General features: G+C 35.0%; 1 long non-coding RNA gene across 1 annotated transcript; it reads left to right on the forward strand.

Moving 5' to 3' along the window:
- The first annotated feature begins 16454 nt into the window (after window positions 1–16454).
- Window positions 16455–17525, forward strand: LOC135149713 (uncharacterized). Its single transcript, XR_010287875.1, has 2 exons — window positions 16455–16728; window positions 17382–17525. It is a non-coding gene; the product is annotated as an uncharacterized LOC135149713 (long non-coding RNA).
- The last annotated feature ends 8789 nt before the right edge of the window (window positions 17526–26314 follow it).

The following is a 26314-nucleotide window of genomic DNA, read 5'->3' on the forward strand; positions in this document are numbered from 1 at the left end:
CAAGGTTCTACACCGACTTTGAAGAAGTAACGGGGAGTTACGTTCTAAGATAAGTCAAGTAGAGGTTTTACATTTATTGTGAGGTTGTAACGGGTAGTTACGGACCAAGATAAATATTTGTAAGTTTAGATTGTAAAGGCTTCTCCGCCGGCTATAAGGAGTACATCTTTCTTATAGTGAAAAATCTCGAGTCCGGAGAGGAGCTCGGGGACTGGACTAGGGGTGAGAGAATCTATTAGAGGTTGCTCCATCGCGAACGAGGATAAAATCGACCGTGTGATATTTGCTTTCTACTTCCGCACATATAATTGCTTAACAACACGGTAAAAATATTTAAAACTCGGAAAATATTTTTAAAAGGCAATTATTTTTTTTAAATTGGACATTAAGCTATTCAACCCCCCTTCTAGCTTAATTTACGCCTAATTCAGGACCTAACAATTGGTATCAGAGCGAGGTTGCTTAACGTGTTTGTCAAGTGATTTTCAGGTCTACAGGCACAACAAGCAGTGATCCTAAATGGCGTATTTAAATACCATTGGATGCGGTGAAGGTCTATCTAGCTCTCGACCACCTCTATTTGATGGCACCAACTTTGCAACATGGAAAACGAGATTCCGCATCTATGCTCGATCTCAAGGTGTCAAAGTTTGGATGGCTATAGAGGATGGCATCATCATTCCAACCAAAATTATTGATGATGTTATCTTCGAGAAGAAAGTGAGTGAATATACTCACGAAGAGGAGGATAGAATGAACATCGCTGCCAAAGCTGAAATGGTTCTCACAAGTGCACTTGCTGAAAAAGAATACAAGCGTGTGAATAATTGCAAGTCTGCACAAGAAATGTGGAACAAACTTGTGGTCACCTACGAAGGAACCACCGATATTAAAGATTCTCGAATGGATACTTTAATCATGGAGTACGAGAACTTTAAACTCCAAGAAGGAGAAAATATCATCGACATGGAAACGAGATTCACTCGTATTGTCGATGAGCTTGCTCAACTCGGGAAGAACTACACGCAAAATGAAAAGAATCGGCGAGTTCTTAAATCTCTTCCTCCGAGTTGGAAAGTCAAAGTTACAACAATCAAAGAGATGCACAATCTTAATGATTATCACATCGACAACCTCTTCGGAAATCTTCGTGCTTACGAGGAAGACAATGTTCCAGATATCGTCGTTCCTAAAGTGGAAGAAAAGAAGAAAAATATGGCACTCAAGGCCATATTAATCGATGATGATGACAACGACGAAGAGTTGAACGAGGAACTCAAAAATCTTGATGAAGGCGAAATCGCTTTGTTAACAAGACAACTTCGTCGTGTGCTCCAAAGCAAAGCTCAAAGATATGGAAAAGGCTTCCTCAAATCAAACAATCAACAAAGAGTTTTCAACTCCAATGGAAGGCCTAATTACTCTCAAAATTATGCTCCTAACTACAAGAGTAATTTTCCTGCTTCGGGCTACAACAAAGGCAAAGGAATTCAAAATTCAAATTCGAATTCCTACAACAATGCAAACAACAACAACATCAACAACAACAACAACTATACTCCTCCTAAGCCTAAAGAACATGTTCCAGAGGAGACACAAGATGTTTGTTTTGAATGCAAACAACCGGGTCACTACAAGAGAGAATGTCCTAAGCTAGCCAAAGGACGTGTTCTCGTAGCAGAAAACGGTTGGGATCTAAGTGAGGATGAAGAAGCCTCCGAAGCAAGCGAAGAAATGGTTAATCTATGCTTAATGGCTTCGGATGATGCATCTACTTCTACGGAAGACTCCACTACGAACCAAGAGGTAAGTGGTCCCTCACGAATATTAGACAATATGCATCTATTTATTGACTCTAGCTTAAATCTGCTTGATATGACTAAAAGTGATTTAATTGATTTGCTAGTTCATATAAATAGTAGATATTGTGAGGCTGATCAACGGTTCCTATCAATATGGTCGGAACATGAAAAACTCAAAAGTTCGAGTAAAGATCAACAAAAGGAGTTGACTCGAATAAAGGAATCAATGATCAAAAGTGAGGACGAGATAAATTCCCTCAACGATCAAAATGATTTCTTAAAGCTTGAAAACAACAAGTACAAGGATAACATCACAAATCTCGAAGTAGAGAATGTTTCCTTGTTACTTCAAGCTGAAGAGTTGGAAAATGAGAAGTTACAATTAAATGAAAATAATTGTAAGCTTCACGTTGATGCGTTAAACTTGAAGATTCTAAATGAATCATTGACTCAAGACAGGTCAACTCCGAGTCATCAAAAGAGCTCTCTTGAAATTGAAAAAGAGATGATCCTAGTCTTAAAAGAAAATGAAAAGTTTCAATTGGAAACACAAAGACTAAAGGATGAGAATATTAAGCTCTTATCTCAAGTTAAGGATCAGGAGATATCTTTAAATCAAAAGATTAATTCTTTGATTAAAGAAAAAGAAAATCTTGAGATAGTGGTTCAAAGATTCACACATGGTAATGAGATACTAAACAAGATGGTATACTCAAAGAAATCCTTTAACCGTGAAGGTTTAGGATATGATATAAACACTCAAAGTAAACGAGTGAAATCATGTGTGGAACCACCTAAAGATGCTCCCACACCACCAACTCTAAAGTGCTCATATTGCAACAAAATTGGACATTCTGTCTCATTTTGTAAATATAAGAGTGGTGAAATTAAGGGGAAGCATGTATGGATTCCAAAGGAATCAAAATCATACACTCGGGTTGACAAAGCTATACCAAAGAAAAATGGTGCCAATAAAAATCAAAGGCAACCAAGGTTTAGCTATCATCAACAACAAATTGCGTTTCAAAGTAGAAACGAAGGAAAGAATACAATCTCTAGAGGCAATATTCCTAGAAGTCATTGTGTGCCTAAACAGAGTTTATATCATCACCCAACTCCTTATCATAGTTATGATAGAAACTATGTGCATCCTAGAAATGATTTAAGGCAAAATGCTTATTATGCTAGGAATCATGCATCTAGATTATTGTATGTGCCTCAAAGTGATTATCCCATGCCTAAATTTTATTATGCAAACTCTAGAACTGCTTATGTTGGACTAACCCCTGGACCCTCAAGACAAAAGGGTACCAACAAGTTTTATTGATTGTGTTTGTAGGTGTGCCTTGCTGCTAAATCAGACATGTGGTACCTTGATAGTGGTTGTTCGAGGCATATGACTGGAAACAAGTCACTCTTAAACAACATTAAAAAGGTTGCTGCTGGAGATGTCACATTTGGAGATAGTAGCAAAGGTCGCATCATTGGAATTGGGGACATTGGAAATGATCGAGTCAAAATATCAAATGTTCAACTAGTCACCGGGCTGAAATACAATCTTCTTTCAATCAGTCAACTTTGTGACAATGAATACAAAGTGATCTTCTATCCTACTCACTGTTCTATCTTGAACAAGGATGGAAAGTTGGTTCTTACTTGCCCTCGCAACAAAAATGTCTATACTTGTGACATGGGCAAAATCAAGAATGTGTGCCTAATCACTACAAATGATGATCCATGGCTATGGCATCGAAGATTGGGACATGCAAACATGAAGCTGATCAAGAATCTATCTGCAAAAGATCATGTTCGAGGGATACCAAAGTTAAACTATCAAAAGGATCACATCTGTGATGCTTGTGAGATTGGAAAGCAAATTCGGGCGACTCACAAAGCAAAGTCTATGATATCCACCTCAAGGCCTCTCGAGCTTCTACACATGGACTTAGTTGGACCTGTTCCGGTTCAAAGTCTTGGAGGGAATTCTTATACGCTGGTGATAGTTGATGATTATTCAAGATATACGTGGACGGAATTTCTCAAAGCTAAAAGTGATGCTTTTGAATCTTTCTCCGCTCTATGCAAAAAGATTCAAAACCAACAAAAGAATACCATTGTTTATATACGGACGGATCATGGTAAGGAATTTGAGAATTCTAGCTTCAAAACTTTCTGTGATGAAAATGGAATCACTCATAACTTTTCGGCTCCCTATACTCCTCAATCAAATGGAGTTGTCGAAAGGAAGAATCGGACGCTGCAAGAAATGGCGAATACAATGCTAAATGAGTATCGTCGGCCTAAGTACTTTTGGGCCGAAGCAATGTCAACTGCTTGCCATATTCTAAATCGGGTGTTACTCCGACCAATAAAGCTGCAAACTCCATACGAGCTTTATTTTGGCAAAACTCCGAAGCTGAGCTACTTCAAAGTATTCGGAAGCAAATGCTATATTTTGAATACCAAGGATTATCTCACAAAGTTCGATCCAAAGTCAAGTGAAGGCATCTTTCTTGGTTATTCGAAAAACAGCAAATCTTATCGAGTATTCAATCTCAAAACTCTTGTGGTGGAAGAGTCGATGAATGTGGCATTTGATGAGTCAAAGCCATCTTCTAAATACATTGATCTTGTCGATAAAGATGATGATGGACAAGATAATGTGGAAGAAGTTATTCGTCAATTTGAGAATATGGATTTTGGTGCATCTACACCAAATAATCCATTGGAATTAGCTAATGTTGAAGATGATCTCCCGAAGGAAATTCCTGTTGTTCGAAGTCATCCTCTGGACAATGTTTTAGGTGACTTAAATAAAGGAGTTCAAACACGTTCACAAGTTCAGAACGTTGTTAATCATCTCAGTTTTCTATCTCAAATTGAGCCCAAAACTGCCAAAGATGCATTACTAGACGAGGATTGGATCTCTGCAATGCAAGATGAATTGCTCCAATTCACTCGAAGTAAAGTTTGGGAACTCGTTCCAAAACCTGAGGATACTTCTATCATTGGAACAAAGTGGGTGTTTCGCAACAAACTTGATGAAAATGGAACAGTTGTTCGTAACAAAGCAAGGTTAGTTGCTCAGGGATACACTCAAATGGAGGGTATTGACTTCGATGAAACTTATGCACCCGTAGCTCGAATTGAATCTATTCGAATGCTATTAGCTTACGCGTGTCATAAAGACTTCAAAGTGTACCAAATGGATGTGAAATCTGCATTCTTAAACGGGATACTCGAGGAAGAAGTTTATGTCAAACAACCTCCCGGTTTTGAAGATGCAACACATCCGGAGTATGTGTATAAATTGCACAAAGCTCTATATGGATTAAAACAAGCTCCGAGAGCTTGGTATGAAAGGTTAAGTAAGTTCTTGTTCGACAACAACTTCAAAATGGGAACTGCTGATAAAACGTTGTTTACACGACAAGAAAAAGATGATATCCTGCTTGTCCAAATTTACGTGGACGATATCATATTCGGCTCTACAAATGGCACATTATGTAAAGAATTCTCGGATAGCATGAGCAAAGAATTCGAGATGAGTATGATGGGAGAATTGAACTTCTTCTTGGGATTGCAAATAAGGCAATCTGACGAAGGCATCCACATCTCTCAATCGAAGTACTGTAAAGAGATGTTAAAGAAATTCGAAATGGATGATGCCAGACCTATCTCTACTCCTATGTCTACATCCAACAAATTAACTGAAGATCCAAAGGGGATTCCTGTAGATATAAAGAAATATCGGGGAATGATTGGAAGCTTGCTTTACATCACTGCAAGTAGGCCCGATATCCAATATAGTGTTTGTAAGTGCGCGCGATTTCAAGTGGCGCCCAAGGAATCTCATTTATCCGCTGTCAAAAGGATATTGAGATATTTGAAAGGAACCACTGATCTTGGTCTATGGTATCCTAAAGGGCTATCCTTCGACTTAGTGTGTTTTTCTGATTCTGACTATGCTGGGCATCTAGTCGACAGAAAAAGCACTAGTGGTACGTGTCAGTTTCTCGGTGGATGTCTTGTCTCGTGGTTTTCAAAGAAACAGAATTCCGTGTCGATATCCACTACGGAAGCTGAGTATATAGCAGCCGCAAAATGTTGTGCTCAAATTCTGTGGATGAAGCAAACATTGGCTGACTACAATGAGAAATTTGATGTGGTCTCAATTCTGTGTGATAACACAAGTGCTATTGATTTGAGCAAAAATCCCGTGTTACACTCGAGATCAAAACACATCGACGTAAGACATCATTTTCTACGTGATCATGTGAACAAAGGAGATATAAAAATGACTCACATTGACACGGAGAACAATGTTGCTGACATTTTTACCAAGCCACTACACTCAGAACGATATGCCAAATTGCGCCTGGATCTCGGAATGCTGGAATACACTAAATAATTTAGTGTACAGGTTTGAGTATATTTATATTTATATAAATATATTTATTTTGGGTTAAGATAATTTACATAATATTTAGTTATCTTACGAGCAAATAAACTTTTCGATCGAACGTCTCAATATCTTAAAAATTCAGATTCATTGATGAAGAAATTTATCAATCGGATTTTATGAGGTATTCGAGAAATTCGAAGTAATCGATCAAATTGTTTGCTCGAGCGGGTATCATTCAATACCTTTAAGATACTGAAATTATGCACTTTATTTTCCCAATATTGGTTAAATATTTTCTTAATTTTTATCATCTTTCACATATATATATTCACAAATTTCCGAGGAAATTCTAGAATTCAAATTTATTGATAAAGAGATTTATCGATCGGATTTTACTAAACTACTCGGCAATTTGAGTTTCTGTTTTAAATTTCTTTAAATAAGAACCTATTTGTTATTAATATTTTATTTGATTATTTTATGTGTTTCATATCCAAATTAGTCCAAAAATATTACTAGCTGCTATATTTCAATCCTAGCCTTTGATTATTTTTTGTTGATTTTCAAAGAATATTTTACATATATTAAATAATCTATTATTTAACAGCAGCTGTATGTATCGATCGACTTACTCTCTCGATGCCATATCAATCTTCACCGATTGAAACTCAAATTTGGGTCTTGCTTGGCTCGACTGATTGGGTCTTTCTGCAATTGTTACTCCGATTTTGAGTAAATCGGTGTACAAATGGACTGATTTGGTTATATAAAATCGATTTCATCTCATATAAACCCTAATCTGCCCAATAGATTTGGGGGTTATGGCTGAAATCCACAGCTTTAATGGCTTCAATGCTAATCTGTTATAAAACAATAGTTGTATTCTCGGCGCTCAGGAACTCTTATTCACACACTCGTCTCACATATAACAATTGATCTTTTGGATATCACAATTCAAACTCTAACAGTACAGTTGAGCATTTTTGCAGATTTCACGGGTTTGGGTGCGGAAAGAGGATGAAAATAGGCTAATCCTAAACTTTGCAGCTATGAAGGTACAAGTAAGCTCCTCACTGAAAAATCTGTGAAAGACGGCCATGTGCAGGACAAGGTTAAGGGTTGTCCTGTGTGAATTGACACCACAGGACCAGGTAAGTAATATAATCTTAGTTCGAAAGTCTCTGCAAATTAAGTAATAATAATTCTGTGCTCCTGTCCAAGACATCTGTTGAGTATCTAATTATATTGATTTGTGAATTGACTGTATGATATTGAGATGTGTAGAATTTACAAGTTGATCGATAACTGCTAATTATGCTCTAAATGCATCATCTGTTGAACTGTCTATTTGTAAAACTAATTGTGGAAGCAATACAAAACATGTTTTTATAATCCACTTGAGTTGTGCTTTCTGGATAATATATAGCTGAATATTTGACTTACTCAGTTGAGTTCTGTGTGTCTCTTGGCATTGTTATTGAGATTTGCACCTCAAATATAGCTTGGTGTGTTGTCTGAATGGATTGTGAGTTAAAAACAGCTGTATTCCTCTTGCTTCCTGGTCTGTGTCAAATCTGTACAGTATAGAATGTTTCTTTGCTTGCTGCAAGTTGTCAATATGAGAAACTCTTTCAGTACCAACTACTTAGGCTGCACATCTTTGCTGAGATTTTGCCTCCTATAGGACAACAGTCAGATGTACTTTTCGTACTTACAACACTGTTGGGAGTGGACTTTGAAGGAAGCCTTGTAATACTCACATGACCTATTGGCTGCCTATTTCTGCATATACTGACTGATATTTCTATGCATACTGACTTGTATTAACTGTCATGTTGGGAAATGATGCACTCAAGTTACATGTGTCCTGCAACTGCAATATGATTAAAGATGCCAAGGATGTGCTTATATTTCATGATCTCACTATGACCTGACTAAATTCTGGACATTTTGTCATATATTGTTAAGAGACCGTCACTTTATAATATTTGTATAAAAACTCTTGCTTAGATTTTATCGTTACTGGCTCAAATGACATAAAATTAACTATCTATGATTGAATTCTGTGGTTTAATAAATCTAGATAAAACTGTCCAAGTGATTTGTGCCTAAAACAGGGGTGAGACTTAGTTCTATTTAATCAGTATTTTCTACTGATTATTATGAACTGCTTTATATTGATATATTTATCCTATTTCCTGCTAACAACTTCTTTTGGATACTGTGACACATGCCTGCTGATTCTTGAGTATAAAAGATGATGAGGAATCCTGTAATTCCTTGGATTAATCAGCATTCAGGAAGCTTTCAGTATGAGGACACAACAAGAACATATCCTGTTAATCTCAAAAATCAGCTGTTGTGCTGTAAATTGGAACACAACAAGCCAACCTCTTGTTTTATCTAAACAAAGACAGCTCCTTGGACTTCAAAAGTAATCAGGTGTACCACATTAAAACTCTGCACCTTTATTTAATCTCTGCCATGGTTAAAAGCTTTTCTTGTGTTTTAGATGGTTCTGTTGAAGGTACTCAGAATTGACTGTAGATGCAAAGAGTAAATAATTCCGTTTAAATATTAAATCTATGTGATAGTCTGTAGATTGAATAAAATGATTAAGTGCTCTACTCATGTTTTGCAGCTCTGCCAGGTGAAATATCTATGATTAAATTTAATCTTTTTGATATATATGATATCTGTATGTTAAGGTCTGTGTGAAAGAAAATGCTGTTAAAATTTCTATAGCATGAGTTAGACAGAATCTTGTTTGACTTACAATGTTGAACTCTATTTTGTTACCTCTCAGTTAGATCCTCATAACTCAGCTAGATCATGCTTTCACAAGATAGTCAGATCCTAATATTGCAAAGACATTCTTGCTTATTTTGTTTAAAATGGATTCTAATTCTGTGTCAATTTGTAATATTAATGCCTGAACTTATGCTATTATCTATATATCTGATATATTGCTTAGTTCCGATTTTTAAGATGTTAGTAATAAGCTGCAACTTACAACTCTGTGCCATTGAAAACTTGCTTGCTCCTTGAACTACATGTGATTAAGTAGCAATTTTTCCTAATTTGTTAAGTTTCATATGATCGAGTGTACTATGAGTTGTTTATCTGGACTTGAAAAATATGCATAATTCATTCTTATATCCTCAGTATACTTGATTTCTACCTTTGCAGGAAAACCTTCGTATCTGACCAATTAAGTCTAGCAAACGTAGACTTAGTTTAAATGAATTAATGTACATGCAGGGCTCATGGAGACAAGGTCATATAATACTGTTGTTGCTAAGTACAGGAGTAAAAATTTGTCATGACTAATTGCCATGATTGATCGTGTTGAAAATTCTCTTCAAAGCATGACTACGTTCTCTCTCCTGTGCTTTGTCATCACATGAGTAGTATATAGCATGAACTCTGTCTGCTAGAAATAAATTCTTAGTCATAAAATTTTTGCAAATATTTTTTAGCAGGTCTTGTTCACATATCATAAATGTACACCTCCTGAAAAGTGTTATTTTTTTATGAGATAAGTATATTAAAGCAGTGAGTCACTCAACTTATGCTTAATTTGACTGAAGGAAATTGTCATGCTTATTGTGTTTGTCTCCCCATTTTTGTTTTTAGATATATTAATTTTTGGCAATTTTCCAAACAAAAGGGGAAGAAGAAATTGGACTCCAATTTTATAAATTTTAAATTTCTTCAATATTTATATTCTTTTTGAGCCCATACTGACAAATTAAAATTGGCTTGTGCAGGAATCAATCAAGAGGACTTAGATTATATGCTCCCAAATTTTATGTGCAAAAATTATTTTTCTAAAAATTCATGCATACACGTAGGGGAAGCACACAACTGAAAATTTAAATTTTATGTTTGTTTGGCAAATACCAAAAAGGGGAAGATTGAAAGGACATCTTCGATAAAAGATTATTTTGATATTTGCATAACTTACATAAAATTTAAATTCACTTAGAATCCTCTCCAATAGGACATTTTATTTAATTGATTCTGTCAAAAGTCAAATGGTCAAACTAGCTCAAAAAGAATTTCCAAAATTATATTTATACTACATAAATATAAATGATACTCCTTGTTTACAAAAAGATTTTCAATATTTTTCTAAGGAGTATTCAAAGTTTTTACACCGCAATTTATCGGACGAGAAATATCGATAAATGGTATCTTCTTGTTTTACAATTGCAAAAGCGAAATGCAAAAGAAGCTTGAAGAAGGAATATACATCCATTATATTCTTTAGAACACTCTTTTGACATTTATTTGAAAAGACAAAAATTTATTACTCAAGTCTTTTATTTTAAAGTAATTTATTCCCAACTATTCAATTTATTATTTTACGGAATAAATTATTTTAAACTCTCAAAATATTTCCTTCAAAATTCAAAATATTTTATATTCAAGGAAATATATTTCAAAGTGTTTACTCAAGTCAAAATATTAGCCAAAGTTTTGTTCAAACTCGCAAATGGCTAATCGTATTTTATTCAAACCCGGAGACCGGTTTTTATCGTTTTAAATCCAAATAAAATACTTCTACTTGCTAGAATGACTTGAAACTTGAGATGGATCATTTGAATAATGTTTTTGGTGCATAGTAAAATTTTCGTAATTTTCTGAGAAGTTTGGTCCGGACGCTATTTTTAGGGGCTGACTGGGATCTTTGACTGGACGTTTGACCAAGTCAACATTGACCAAAATTGACCAAAATTTCCAGATGACCATTTTCCAATATTCTATGATTTATCATATTTTTGGTGTAATTTATTGGAGGTTTCGAAAAATCGTCGCATTTAATAACGATACAAAGTTACGTTATTAATCAAATTCTCGGGAAGCGTGCTTGTCTTTTAGTGACACAACTCAGCTGAGATTTCTCCCATAAAGTTGTTTGTCTTATTATGCAAGTGGCAAACAAACACAACAAAACCACAATCCACACCTTTTCAATCTCCACCCTTTATTTTCCTTCAATCTCAACCATTCACTCCACCCACTTCCTTCTATAAATACCCACCTCCCACACACCAAATACTCCTAAGCTAAGAGCCAAGAAAGTGCTGAGATTTTTTGGAGTGTTCAAGTTTTTCAAGTTTATACTCTCTCTCTTTAATACTTCATCTCCAAAACCTTCTCTTTCCTAAATATATATTCATATATACAAGGTTTTGGTTCTCAAGCTCTAACCCACCAAGTTAGCTCACCCACAACCACTTCCAAGCCTCCGTAGGGGCTGCCCAAGTTCGTCCAAGTGCCCAAAATCCGGCCGAACCTCCGGCGAATTTTTCCGGCGAACTTTTTCGGTCATCTCCCGTAAGTGGTTTCTTCTTAGCTTCTTATTTGTGTCTTAACCGACCATTTTGTTGCAGGACTTTGTACTTAAACTCTCTTCATCTTACAAGTTCTTCAACAAGGTTCTCTAAAAGAGACCAAAAGATCCGGATTTGTTCAAGATATAAAAGATATATATATATCTCTCTCTTTTTAAAGAGAACAAAGAAAGAACATCCGAGGAAGTACTCGATCTCTTCAAAGAGACAAAAGATTTGAACATAGTTTCAAGAGTACTTAATCTCTATAAGAGATTTGTGATAAAAGCATCGTCGTCCTTCCATCTATCACCTTAGTGTTGTGTGGAAGAAAGATTTACGACAAAAGAGCTTTTTAATCACTATAACTTCAAAAGCAAAGTTTAGCAACTTATTGGTTGTTATTATCTTGGCTAAACTTTGAGAAGCTAAAGAAAGCATATTCGATCCCGCACTAACTTAACTTTATTATCTCGGGAAAATATCGAATATTCCGAACTATTGTTCGAGGAAGCTTTCTACATCCTAAACTTCAAAGAGCACAACTCAAAGAGGCTAGCCACCCACATTTTATTTATCTTGGCTTTATCAAGTTGTGCAAGAAGTTAAAGAAAGGATATTTTACAATCTCCGAGATCTCTCATTATATCTCAAAACGGAGTTTTGTAAACCAAGTATTCTTTGATCAACATTTTGAATCAAAAGAAAAGAATACTTGTGTAGCCTTAAGCATATTTTGCTTAAAAGAAAAGGCTTGATTAATTACTCCCAACTTTACTATACTTGGAGTAATTAAACGTATACTTGATCTTATATTATAGATCCAAAGAAAGTATACTATACTTGACTATAATATTTATAACTTGAATATTATTGTCATCTTCGAACTAGTACAGTAACATACTAGTTCAAAACTCATCTTTTATAACTTGTTTGTTGTTCGTAGATATTGTGTTCTAACTTTTGCAGTGAGGTGAAGTGAAGTGAGGTGATTCTTGTTCTAAGACCCAAGTCCTAGACGAACTAACGGGGAGTTAGTCGTCTTCGCACCGTGAAGAAAAGAAAAGATCCAAGATCTAAGACCTAAGATCCAAGACCCGCAAAAGCTTAGGAATACAAAGACTACACCAAGGTTCTACACCGACTTTGAAGAAGTAACGGGGAGTTACGTTCTAAGATAAGTCAAGTAGAGGTTTTACATTTATTGTGAGGTTGTAACGGGTAGTTACGGACCAAGATAAATATTTGTAAGTTTAGATTGTAAAGGCTTCTCCGCCGGCTATAAGGAGTACATCTTTCTTATAGTGAAAAATCTCGAGTCCGGAGAGGAGCTCGGGGACTGGACTAGGGGTGAGAGAATCTATTAGAGGTTGCTCCATCGCGAACGAGGATAAAATCGACCGTGTGATATTTGCTTTCTACTTCCGCACATATAATTGCTTAACAACACGGTAAAAATATTTAAAACTCGGAAAATATTTTTAAAAGGCAATTATTTTTTTTAAATTGGACATTAAGCTATTCAACCCCCCTTCTAGCTTAATTTACGCCTAATTCAGGACCTAACAAAATACCAACCGCTCGATTATTTCATCCACATGTATTTGCATATGCACACCCGCTGTATGCAAGCCGATGTCCTTAGTTTTGCAAGTCAACCAGATATTCAGAGGTTTTCCGGGAAGTAGAACCCTTTCTCTTAATGAAAATAACTCTAGGAACTCCTCATTCTCGTGTTTTTGCTCTAAAGGAGGCCTTCCCAATGAAAATGTGAAGGACTCCTTAGGTTTTGAATCATAAATTTCAACTTTCCAAATGTCTATTGATTCATTGGTGGTATTAGTGATAGTAATTAGATCTGTGATATTCCGGTCCAAGCGTCCCTAGCGAGGTTGATCATCTTCAAGGAAAAATGGGCTTGATACTTGGACTGGACCCTTTTCATATTCAACATGCATGGCAACTCTTAAATCAATAAACCCTATATCACTCTTGTATGTGTTGATAGAGCGCTCCTCATCACAGTCTCTGCTAGTCATTATAATAGAACTTTATGTAATTTGTGTGGTTTAGAGATATATGTTGGGATATTTTTATATTGTAGTTAGAGGAGTTGAAGAGATATATGAAATAATATTCATGAACGTGAATGGTTTAGAGATATATATGTTGGGATATTTATATTGGAGTTGAGTAGTTAAAGAGATATATGAAATGATATTCATCAATGTAAAACGACACCACGTAAATGGTAACGCCCCACTACATCTAATATTTTTATTATTTTCCATCCATGTAGTTTCCTTATACCACACAAAAGGCCCAAGTTAAACACGCAAAAAACTCAGTCCAAAACTCAACCTCATTTTATTAATTAAAAATATTATTTTAACCATTTTTTCATTGTTTCATAATAAACAGTGGTATATTGGACTATCAGTAATCATTAGCTTATAACCCGTGTGAAGTACGAATTCTTTTAAAATTTTATATTTAATTTAAATTTATGCTTTACTAATTTATATATAATTTATTTTCTATTTTAAATAAATTTTTCAATTTATATATATATATATACTTACATTCATATACGTTGAATACAATTTTATTAAAAATATTAAATAAAATGTTGAATCAACCTGACTTACTAAATAAATATTATACTGTATCTCTTTCAAAATGTTAGAGTTGGGTTTAAATTTGATCAAAATATTTGACCCACACTCCAATAATTATTTTGTATAATAAAATTTTAGTAAGGTCTATATGCCATTAAAAATAGTAATCCCATTAAATATAGTAAAATTAATGGGGTATAGTATAGTGTAGGTATAAATTTGAAAAATTTATTTAAAATATAAAATAAATTATATACAAATTAGTAAAGCATAAATTTAAATTAAATATATAATTTTTAAAAAAATCCGTACTTCCCACGGGTTATAAGCTAATTATTACTAACCGTCCAATATACCACTATTTATTATGAAACAATGAAAAATGGTTAAAATAATATTTTTAATTAATAAAATGAGGTTGAGTTTTGGACTGAGTTTTTTGCGTGTTTTAACTTGGGTTTTTTGAGGGGTATTAAAGAAATAGTAAAAAATATTAGATGCAGTTGGGTATTACCATTTACGTGGTGTCGTTTTACATTCATGAATATCATTTCATATATCTCTTCAACTACTCAACTCAAAATAAATATCCCAACATATATATCTCTAAACCATTCACGTTCATGAATATCATTTCATATATCTCTTCAACTCCTCAACTACAATATAAATATCCCAACCTATATCTCTAAACCACACAAACTACATAAAGTTCTATTATAATGTATTGGAGAGACTGTGATGAGGAGCGCTCTACCATCACATACAAGGGTGATATAGGGTTTATTGATTTAAGAGTGGCCATGCATGTTGAAAATGAAAAGGGTCTAGTCCAAGTATCAAACTCATTTTTCCTTGAGGATGATCGACCTCGCTCGGGACGCTTGGGCCGGAATATCAGAGATCTAATCACTATCACAAATACCACCAATGAATCAGTAGACCTTTGGAAAGTTGAAATTTATGATTCAGAGTCCTTCACACTTTCATTAGGGAGGCCTCCTTTGGAGCAAAAACACGAGAATGAGGAGTTCCCGAGTTATTTCATTAAAAGACAGGTAATTACTTCCTAGAAAACCTCTGAATATCTGGTTGACTTGCAAACCTAAGGACATCGGCTTGCATACAGCGAGTGTGCATATGCAAATACATGTGGATGAAATAGTCGAGCGGTTGGTATTTGTCCTCGAGGAAGATGAAATTTCAAGATACATAAATCCCAATTCTCAAATTACTTTAAACTCTACCGCGATTATCAATATTTATCGAATCTTCCTCTTTCATCCTATTGATGTGCTCAAAATATGATTTTAATCGCAAGTGCACGATCCCGTTTTAGTAATATAAGATTCGTTCCAAAAACTAAATTTATTTTCGTGAAATCTTAATTTCTAACTTAATCGAATTAGACCAAATGATTTTGAAATGATTTTTTTTATACGATAAGTGACAAAATAAAAGCAAGAGAATGAATACGTAAACCTGCCGCGGCTTAGAAATATAAACAAATAATAAAACTAACAGGTAAACCGAAGTCCGAAACATGTAAAAGCATATGGTGGCTCACGTTTTTAGTGTATAAAGGAAAAGTTTTAAAATAATAATAATAATAATAATAATAATAATAATAATAATAATAATAATAAAAAAAAGGGGAAAACAGTCGCGCGTTAGAAATAGTCGAGAGCAACAGTAATCAAATCTAACTAAAAATGAAAAGTAGCAGCGTGATTATCTAATTATTACAATGATTATATACTAAGCAATTCAAAAGAAATAAACAAACTGGTCGTGGAAACCAAACTCGCCGGATAAGCGCCGAATACAATGGATCCAACCGGAATCTATGGAGGTGCCCGGAATAGTTTAAATCTCGTCGGAAAATTGATTTGACCGGAAAATTTAGTCATTCCAAATATAACAAATAAAACCCCACTAACCTCTAAACCAAATCTAACACAAAATTCTACACTAAATAACCCCTAAACTACCCATTTTTTATCAAAACAAGATCCAAATCAAGCCAAAACAACTCCAAATTATACCAAACTTTTAATCTAACCTATATAAAATATAACTAACCAAAACCCACTAACCTCAAGTCAAAATCATAAACTAAAATTTACACCCAAAAGCCCCAAAATCAAGAATAAGGAGAACACCAAATCTTACCAAACTAACTCCAAATCACACAAAACTTCAAAACTAGCTCATCTACCAAGTTTCTAACAAAACCCCATCAAACTACCAACCAAAATATCAACTAAACCATTGAACCCACTACGCTCCATGTAACTTGTTTAGCTTCTTGCAGAAGCCTCTCGTCGTACGAACACCTAAACTACCAAAATTTATAGAGAGCTCCCGAGTTTTTCATTTTGAGGACCACAACTAATATAAATTCGGAGAGTGGTGCATGTGGCAGCATGATAGAGTGGAGATCATAGCGAATGATCAGGGGAACAGAACGACGCCGTCGTATGTGGCTTTTACTGATACTGAGAGGCTCATCGGTGATGCTGCCAAGAATCAAGTTGCCATGAATCCGATTAACACTGTTTTCGGTATGTTAGCGCTTTCGATGTTTCTCGATTTTTGAATTTTAATTCACTTTAGTTGATTGCTTGTATGTGTATCCTGTATTGAATAACTCTATAACGATTATGTATAGTGATTATTGATTAAACGTGTTTATAATGCCATATTCTTTCTTTTTCTCATGATTTTGAGTGGAATTGCGAAAGGTGTTGATTTTAATCTTGTTTGTTTGTGTGTATTTGTTTGTTTGTTTAATCCATGTGTTTTGTTCGCTTCGCATACGACGAGGCAACTTGATCGATAGCATAGCGGTGGTGGCCGATGGTGGCGGTGACGGCGGTTTCAGGACGGGATCCGGTTTCAGAAAGGAAAGTGCGTTAATTGTGCCTTAATTGAGGGCGGTAATTGTGCCTAGTTAATTATGTCTCTTTATTGAGGGCGTAAATTGTGCCTCGATTATTGAGGGCGTAAATTGTGCCTATTTATTGAGGGCGTTAATTGGGCCTTATTTGAGGGCGTTAATTGTGTCTTAATTAAGGATATTAATATTTTATTATTATGCCTTAATTAAGAGCTTAATTGTCTCAATCATGAGTTATCATGATTGTGGGAATATTTTGATATAATCTGTTAAATATATCGACTTATATTCTTTTTGTTTCTCTTGTTTTATTTTCAGGATTCTTGGAAGAAGGCCGGTTTTCTTTTCGGACATTAAAGTTTTATTGTCTAAATTTCCCCGGTCATCTTGCATGTCCGACGGTTAGATAATAAGCTTTCTTGAATGAAAGAATTATCACGGTGAATTGCCGATTCTCGTTGAGATTTATTCTCATTTTCAAAACAAAAAAAAAATCATTGAACCCACTAATAATATTGAGAATTAAAAGGGGCTCAAGCTAAATACTAAAAATGTAAGTTTAGAACATAAACTAAAGGCTCTTTTAACCCACAAGTGGTTGGCATAAATGCCACTTTATCCACTTGTTGAAGAGAAAGTTGGTCATAGCCATAAATTTCAACAAGGTCCAAAATATCAACTAAATAATTGAACCCACTAATAATATTGAGAATTAAAAGGGGCTCAAGCTAAATACTAAAAATGTAAGTTTAGAACATAAACTAAAGGCTCTTTTAACCCACAAGTGGTTGGCATAAATGCCACTTTATCCACTTGTTGAAGAGAAAGTTGGTCATAGCCATAAATTTCAACAAGGTAAGAATGCAAGAGATAAAGAAACCAAACTTGAACTTATATAAATGAAAGTGTTTACAATATTTGAGAGATTACAATATGAAAGAACAAGCTATTCTAGATGTGGAAGATGATAAAGGAGGCTACTAACAACTAGGTAAAAACTAGGGTAAACTAAGCTAGACTAAGTTGGTGGCTAATGAGAGAAGAGGATGTTTATATAGGCCAAGATTAGGGTTTTAGGGGTAGAAGGGTCCTTGTGTTTTGATTTTCTTTTCCCTTTTTTTTCTTCTTCTTCTTTTTCTTTTCTTTTTCTTCCTCTTTTTCCCTTCTTGCACCTTTTTGTTCCTTTTTCTCCTGAATTCTCGATTTCTCTAAAAATTCCTGAAAACAAAACAATTAACTAATAAAATACGAAAAGAAGCAATAAATAGGTAGTTAAAATGTGCAAAATAATGGACCTATCACCTATCAAGGCAAGTTTCTTGCTGGTAAAAGTGATGGTCCATGGGTTTTTTGGTCCCCTTTTTCGGAAAAAGACCACAATAATGTACTTTATATTGGCATCATAGGTTTTGATGAGACCGTAGGTAATAATATGTCTTGTATGTTTAATCGGCTTGAAGCAAGCAAGACGGTAGAGATCATCCGACACCTGACTCGAAAAGGAGGTGAGCAGCAAGGATCAAATTGCGGTAATAACACCTTTCGAACAAGATAAACTTAAAATAGAGGAAGCATTCTGAAATATTGGCATGTCCAATATCCAGGTTGCCATGCGGATGAACTCCAGCCAAAAGAAAAGCAAGTGTTGTTGTAACTATTGACCATTCTACTCTGAAATACAATGACTTTGACAGAACTAACTCTCTGCATGGATTGTTGTACAATCACCAAATGTTTATTGCTGCAATAAATGTTGCCAGATCGTTGCTGATTATAAATTAGCAATCTGCATATTGTTCGCGAGGTAAAGATTAAATGTGTTGACAATGGTGCCTACGAAGGTTACTATTTTCCAGAAAGTCCTACTTGCTCGAAAACATGAGGCCTGGAAACGAGAATGATGTGGAACTATTCCTGATGTTTGCAGAGGAAATAATTTCTGTAGGATATCTTATTCTTAGGAATTCTGTTGATTTTTTTTATTGTTCACTATTTTATTGGTCTGTCCTTATGGAATACATTATTTAGATTCGTAGGGGTTTTAAATATAAATTCAACTTAACATTAACAATCCATCAAGTAGTACATGTTCCGTTGGTTGAAATGATATATGATTGTTGAATTTATGACATTATTGTTAGTAATAATATTGTGATCAAAATCCAGACATGTTTTGAGTACAGTTTGTATGCTGCTGCAAGTTTAATGAATATGGTACCCTGTAAGTCTAAATGTAAAGACAACCTTATCTGTTACATAGGGATGATAACTCAACAATAGAACAGGACAAGTAAGTAACACTACGCCTGCACCGGATGTTAGGGTTATACTGAAATATTCGTTTGAAGTATATAACAATTATTTGAGAATCTTGAATGCATGTTTTCACATTGTCTGTATATTATATATTGTAGACAATCTAGTATCAAATGGGATAGCAGAAGATTAGATTGTCAGACTCCTTATATAATATAATAGAGGTTCACAGTCAAGGTGGTGTTAGACAAACCGCTGGAACGGCTGAAGTATTATTTGGAAATAGTTTATCTTGACTATTGAATAATACTTGTATACTTTGTGTATATTGAACGGGATCAAAATAGTAGAATAATTGTTTCTTTAATTCTGACAATAAAGAACTAAGATTCTATGATGTTATTAATGCTTAAGTTCTTAATCTGGATATAGTGATTGGCACTTGTATTTAATGCACATGCCTTGACTCATAAGTTAAGTAATTTATTTTAAATTACGAATTTATGTATTGGGCAATGACATTATATACAGAGTGGGATATTGACTATAGAAGGACACCGTGTCCGAAAAATATATTCGGGTGATGATGTCCTCTTGAAAGCTCATAAAGATAATTATGCTTTAGTCCTGCTGGCAGATTTGTTCTTGCATAATTATAAGATCGAGTGGATGATCAAGGATAAAAGATATTGATTAGATTAATTGATGCGATATCTTAAACATGGGGAATTTATAAGCAATTAATATGTGAGCCGAATTATATAATTAATTTACGAAATTAGGAAAGGTAGTGCAAACATTAATTCTTTAGTGGATTGAATTAATATTTAATGACATTGGGCCTGGCCCGGAATGTCATTGGAAGGCCTGACCTAATGGTCCATGATCCCTACTGTAGCCTATATATATTCTCGTTCTCCTAAAACTGAAAGACACACCAAAACAAATTCATCCTAGGCCACACTTCGTCCAAGGAGAATCAGGGAATACAGTAGAAGACGTGGATTTGAATCGCTTGCGCCGTAGCGATTAAGGTTAATATTATGTTTGAACTTTTAATTAATATCATAAAACGTAGGGCCAAGGTCTGATTGTTCCTTCAATGGCATCAGAGCCAGGTTGCGGTTCTGCATTTTATGATATGTAGTCCATGTCATGATTATATATATGCATGTATGTAGTGGTTCTGTGATGCAGATTTTTCCTTTAATGTTCAATTATGATTTACATAATCCTTGATTATTGTTATTATGTGTTTCTTGTCTTTGTTGTTATGCCATGTGATACTAACCCTTCGCATGCTAGAATGACATGAACATAGGGATGTTTTTTCATTAATGCTTTAATCATGATAGTATGCTGCCATGTTATGTGTTCTTTGTGTTTCTATGACCATGATAGTATGCATGTGGACTTCGAAGAACCAACATAGGGCGATGCATCTAGATTAAAATCCTCAAAGTAAATTCTAAGTGGGAGAGGGAATTAATATGATATTAAATCCCATGGTCTCCATCATTGTTTGTATGTAATTTAACATAAAGACGAATATAAATTATGTATACGTCACCCATCGTGACATGTAATTTATGGTGTCTAGAATGTTATAGATTTTACTGGAACAAACTTCTTAAATTAATACGAATAGATATGAATTTTCTTTATCTCTGATTTGGGGCGATTTCTAAGGCTTATGGGTATTAAGTGAGACTGATGTGACTCCTCCACTGCCTAGAAATCAAACCAGACACGAATATTGAATTGAAGTATTCTACTCAAGGAATATTGGAAGGTATACATGCCGCCCATCGTGGCGTACCAAGTTCCATAGGTTTCGGATAATTTAAGATTTGATGATGGTATACACTTAGCTATGAAAAATAATATAGACCACCCCAACGTGACTTATTGTTTAGTAATAGGACCGAAGTAACGTTTAAACGAATTTAGGTGGTATACATGTCACCCATCGTGACGTACCAGAAACTTATGGTGTTTAAACCTTAGTGCATTTAATTTTAATAATTGTTAGAGGAACCAATAGGTCTTAATTTTTAATGCACCCTTCTTTATGTGTAATGTGATTTTTTCATGCATGATTCTCAGGATAAAATGGGCTTTAATCCACTATTCACCATACTTAAGGATAACAAACTTACCGGACCTAACTATATTGAATGGAAATGTAATTTGGACATTGTGTTGACTGCTGAGGAGTACAAGTTTTGCACTTATGAACCCAAGCCTGAGCAGCCCGTGTTAGGTCCAAAGTATCGTAGAAGGGGGGGGGTTGAATACGATACTCACTACAATTTAAAATTCTTTCGAATCTTGCGGATAAATAAATTGCAGTCCTGTAATGGGCGTGTTCCGAATATTTATTGGGTCGGTTTCTGAGGATATGAAAATATTAAACCAACACACAATATTTTCCAAGGTATATCTGTATATTGATAAATACCTCGAAGGTGCTACAAATCCAAACCCGAAGGTTGGCTACAATGACCACTCCTCTAAATATTACAAGCCCTATCCACTACAAATATTTATGGTACAAAACTAGGCTAGGGTGTGTGTATATTTGAGAGAGTTTGTGCATAGCACTTGGCCATCCATCCCGAAGGATGATGTTAATTGTGAGAACCACAATCACATATTTATAGGCTTTCATAAACTAACCATGGTTAACGAGTTCGTCCTGGACGGATTGAGTTCGTCCTGGACGGATTCGATTTAACAAAATAAATCTAACTCCCAAGTACTTGAATTGGCGCCAGGAGATGTTGGATTGGGGCGCAACATTTGACCAAGTCAAATGTTGCGCTTCAACAATGTTGCGCTTCATTGCTCCTCTGTTTGGTACTTAGAAATAATTCCAGTAACAAAAGTTGCGCCATGATTGTTGATTAGAGGAGCAACATTTGACCAGGTCAAATGTTGTTCCAATATAGTGCATCCCTTGTAGAGTTGTGACTTAGAAATTATTCTAAGTCACAAAGGGTTAGTGCCAAGAGTTGTTAGTAGAGGAGCAACATTTGACCGGTCAAATGTTGCGCCCGGGTCAAATGTTGCGCCTGGGTCAAATGTTGCGCCCGGGTCAAACCTTGCGCCTTGGTCAAATGTTGCGCCATAGAGTGTGCAAGAGGTATATGGTGACTTAGAGAAATTCTAAGGCAAATATGAACTTGCTCCACCATTGTAATGCTTCCCCTGTTATCTCTCATCTCTTGGGGACGAACTTTGACTTTGGTCAAAGGTTGCGCCTCAAGAGTGCTATGTCTTCACTGTGATGTACTTAGAGAATTTTCTAAGTGAGGAAGAGCTGTTGACTTCGGTCAAATGTTGTTCCTCACATAGTAAGAGCTTTCCTTGTTATCACTCCTTTGACTGAGATTGACTTGAGTTTGCTCCATCCATATATTTATATTATATTCATAATATTATATAAATATATGTATAAATAAAGATATATATATAAATGTATATAAATAATATTTATATAAACATATAGTAATATATATACATACATATATTTAAATATATTCTCATATATTTAAATATATATAATATACATAAAATTATATGTAAATATAAATATAAATATATATAGGGATATATATATAATTATCTATAGATATAAATATACACATATTTATGCACATAATATAATATATATATACACTTAAATATATAAATGTTTATGTAAAATATAAATACATATACTATATACATATATATTTATTTAAATATATATACATATAAATATACATATACATATGTTTAAAAACATATATACATATATATTATATATATTATATTTAATTAAATATACATATACATATATAATTATATTTGTACATATACAAATATATAAGTGCACACATATATAAAATGTCACTTCCTGATATGGCTTTCTGTGGAAGCTTTGACATATGGCATTTGAGCAGTAAGCTTTGGCATAGCTGGCATTTGGCTTGACTTGGCTTTGGAACAAATGACTTGATATGACTGGATCAATTCTTCGATCGATAAGTACTTTGCAAAGCTCCGTACGTGCTGACGCTTAGTGCACTGGTCTGGTTCACAAGCGACTAACACTGAAGTTGAACATTGTACCGTCTTTGTCAGCAACCATTGATCAGTCGGTTCCGGGTTAGTTTATGCTTCAGTTTGTTGATTATAAATAACCAACCAAGATATATAGAAATATCTTGCTTCAGGGGTTGCACTGAAATCTTTCGAGTACTTGGACAACATCTTCATTGCTTCCACAATCTTGAATACTTCAATCTTTATTCTTCACTGAGGCATGAACATATTAATGAACTTCTTCCAGTGAACTTATTCCTTCAAGACTGTAGATGGCTTCTTCAACCTTTGTCTTCGTATTTTCCGATTCCGGTGCAGGCGTAGTGTTATTTACTTGTCCTGTTCTATTGTTGAGTTATCATCCCTATGTAACAGATAGGGTTGTCTTTACATTTAGACTTACGATCTCCCCCTATTTGTTTGTTAATCATAACAAGCAAATCCTCTGGAGGATAACTCAACTAACACTAGAAAAAGTAAAGTCCTGGACTAGTAAATAATGCTACAAAGTTTCTGGATCATATAATACATTTCCAGATTTCATGAATAGAAACAACAGATGTGCATATCACCTGTATTTCCTTGGTTCTTGCTTACCTGCCAGATAATCCTCATAGTCTGTCTTGAAGAGAATTCAAAACATTCCATTATGCAAAGAACAATCAGCAGCTTCATTGAATTCTTCAGTGGTAATGAATAAGTTCTTGTCTACCACTTACTGAAGAATAATTGTATCACCTTATACTTCTCCTCCCGTTACCTTGATCAGGTTCCCCTTAGTGATAAGTAGCTATCTTCCTTAGATGAAAGATCAATCCTCCTCCTTAGTTGAAAGATAAATCTCCCTTCAGCAGTACACCACTAAAGAGTAGTTTACTCCCCCTTAGTTGTAGACAGCAGAAGAAAGCTAACTTACTTTTTCTTCCCCCTTTCATATATTCTCCCCCTAAATATATTCTCCCCCTTAGTTGTGGAATCCTCCGAGGATATGTGATATCAAATATGGTCAAGGAATGTGTACAATACTTCCTGTACCAAAAGATAGTCTCCCCATAAAGAACTAAACAACGCTAAAGCTGGGGTCGAAGAAAGAGTTCAGAAGAAGGGTTTACTTTGATTGGGTTGGTCCCTATGCTGAAAGAATAGGTTCCAAACGGAAAAGTAATGAATAAAACTAACATTCCAGTAACAACATCCACTTTGTCTTTAGGTATAAATTTGGTAATTAGTAGGCGTCTCACTAAAATGTTCTGCAGGTGTATCACTCGACACTCAAATTTCTCTCGGTTTTTGGGTAAGGGTGTCACTCACGAGTTCTGTAAGTATATCCCTCCACACAAATACTGAGCTTCCAAAATGCTGAGTACCTGCAAGAAAATCACCTTAGCCACCCTTAAAGGGGGTCACCGGTGGTGCAATGGGAGTTCGTAATTCCCAGTCCCTGTAGACTCATCAGATAAATCCGAATCATGGTCCACAAGTTGCCAACCACTAAGTGGCTTATCCAATTAAGGATCCAGAGTTGTTTGCTCTGGGAGGTTAGACAAATGCTTAATTATGGCAAAGGCCTAAGTCCTCCTCAATGTCTGTGAAGACACTTGATTCAAGTGAATCATCAACCATAAGTTCACACCGTGAAATGGAATGAACCATAGTTGCTTCCGTCAATTCTTTCAACAACTTGTGAGCTTTCAATACCAATTATTATTATATGTACCTCACAAGTGTTTCACTCTTCTCAAAATCCTATGTGTTTGCACTCACTCATGCTCACATATTTCTCATTCTGATATCTCACTGGTTCTTCTCAGAATCTCATCAAGTGTTTAACTCTCAGTGTTTGGCTCACAGTGTTTCTCTCAGCACTCAAAGTATGGCCATCTGTACCTGCATGAGAAAATCACCATAGCCCCTTCAAGAGAGGTCACTGGCGGTGCAATGGGGTTTCGTAAATCCCCGATCCTCAACTGACTCATCAATAAATTGACTCATAGTCAGAGAGTTGCCGATCTCCTATAAATAGGAAATCCATTCCGATTGGATCCAGATCTGTTCTTATCTGGGGAGGGAGACGAGAATCCTGAAGATTTGGCAATTGAGATCCTCGTTTCCTCCTTACACCTGTAAAGGCATCAACCATCTTATCTACCGTAAAATGGTAAATGAAGAAGTTGCTTCTAGAACAAAACCTTTAACCTCACTGTGCACTCTCTTGTATTGTGTCCATAAGATTTTTTTGTTTAGGCTCTTCATCAGAGTGATTATTGATGATGTGCTTGACTCAATACAAAATGCTCTGGCTGATGAGCGAATTTCAATGGACTCATCCTATTGAGAGAATGATTCCAGAGACTGTTTTATTGCCTTTTCAGCTCTATATTCTTTTGAGAGAATACAGATGAGTAACAGTTACCTCAAGTTCAAAAACACCTTTTCTTCTTGAGAGGTAGAGCTGTGGGTACACTATCCCTCACATCCTTATTTGCTGCAACAAGTACAGTTTCTCCCTCATTGACCTCTAGTCTAATAAGTTCCTTATTACTCCAAGGGAAAAGTTGGGATGTGTTCTGAATTTGGTTTTATAGTCTGGGATAAAGATTGTTGGTTTTCAACCTTATGACTATCTAGGAAAGCCAAGAGGCTGATTAAGTTCCAAAGAATAGAAAGAGATATAAATGCACTTTAGAAAATCTATGATTTTGAATGAAAGCAATTGCATTTAATCTTTTGAGAAAAATGAATCAGTTGTGACTGTAAAATGATTTTCATAAATAATGACAATCACAACCGATGAAAGAATCGAAGTTTTCCATTAAAAACTGGTTTGAGTACGAGAGTCTGTATCTATGCATAAAAGATTTAAATGAACTTGTCTTTGAAAAAGACACAGACTCTTGTTTCTCACT

This window comes from Daucus carota, chromosome 9, assembly GCF_001625215.2.
Source record: "Daucus carota subsp. sativus chromosome 9, DH1 v3.0, whole genome shotgun sequence".
NCBI classification, from domain to species: Eukaryota; Viridiplantae; Streptophyta; class Magnoliopsida; order Apiales; family Apiaceae; genus Daucus; species Daucus carota.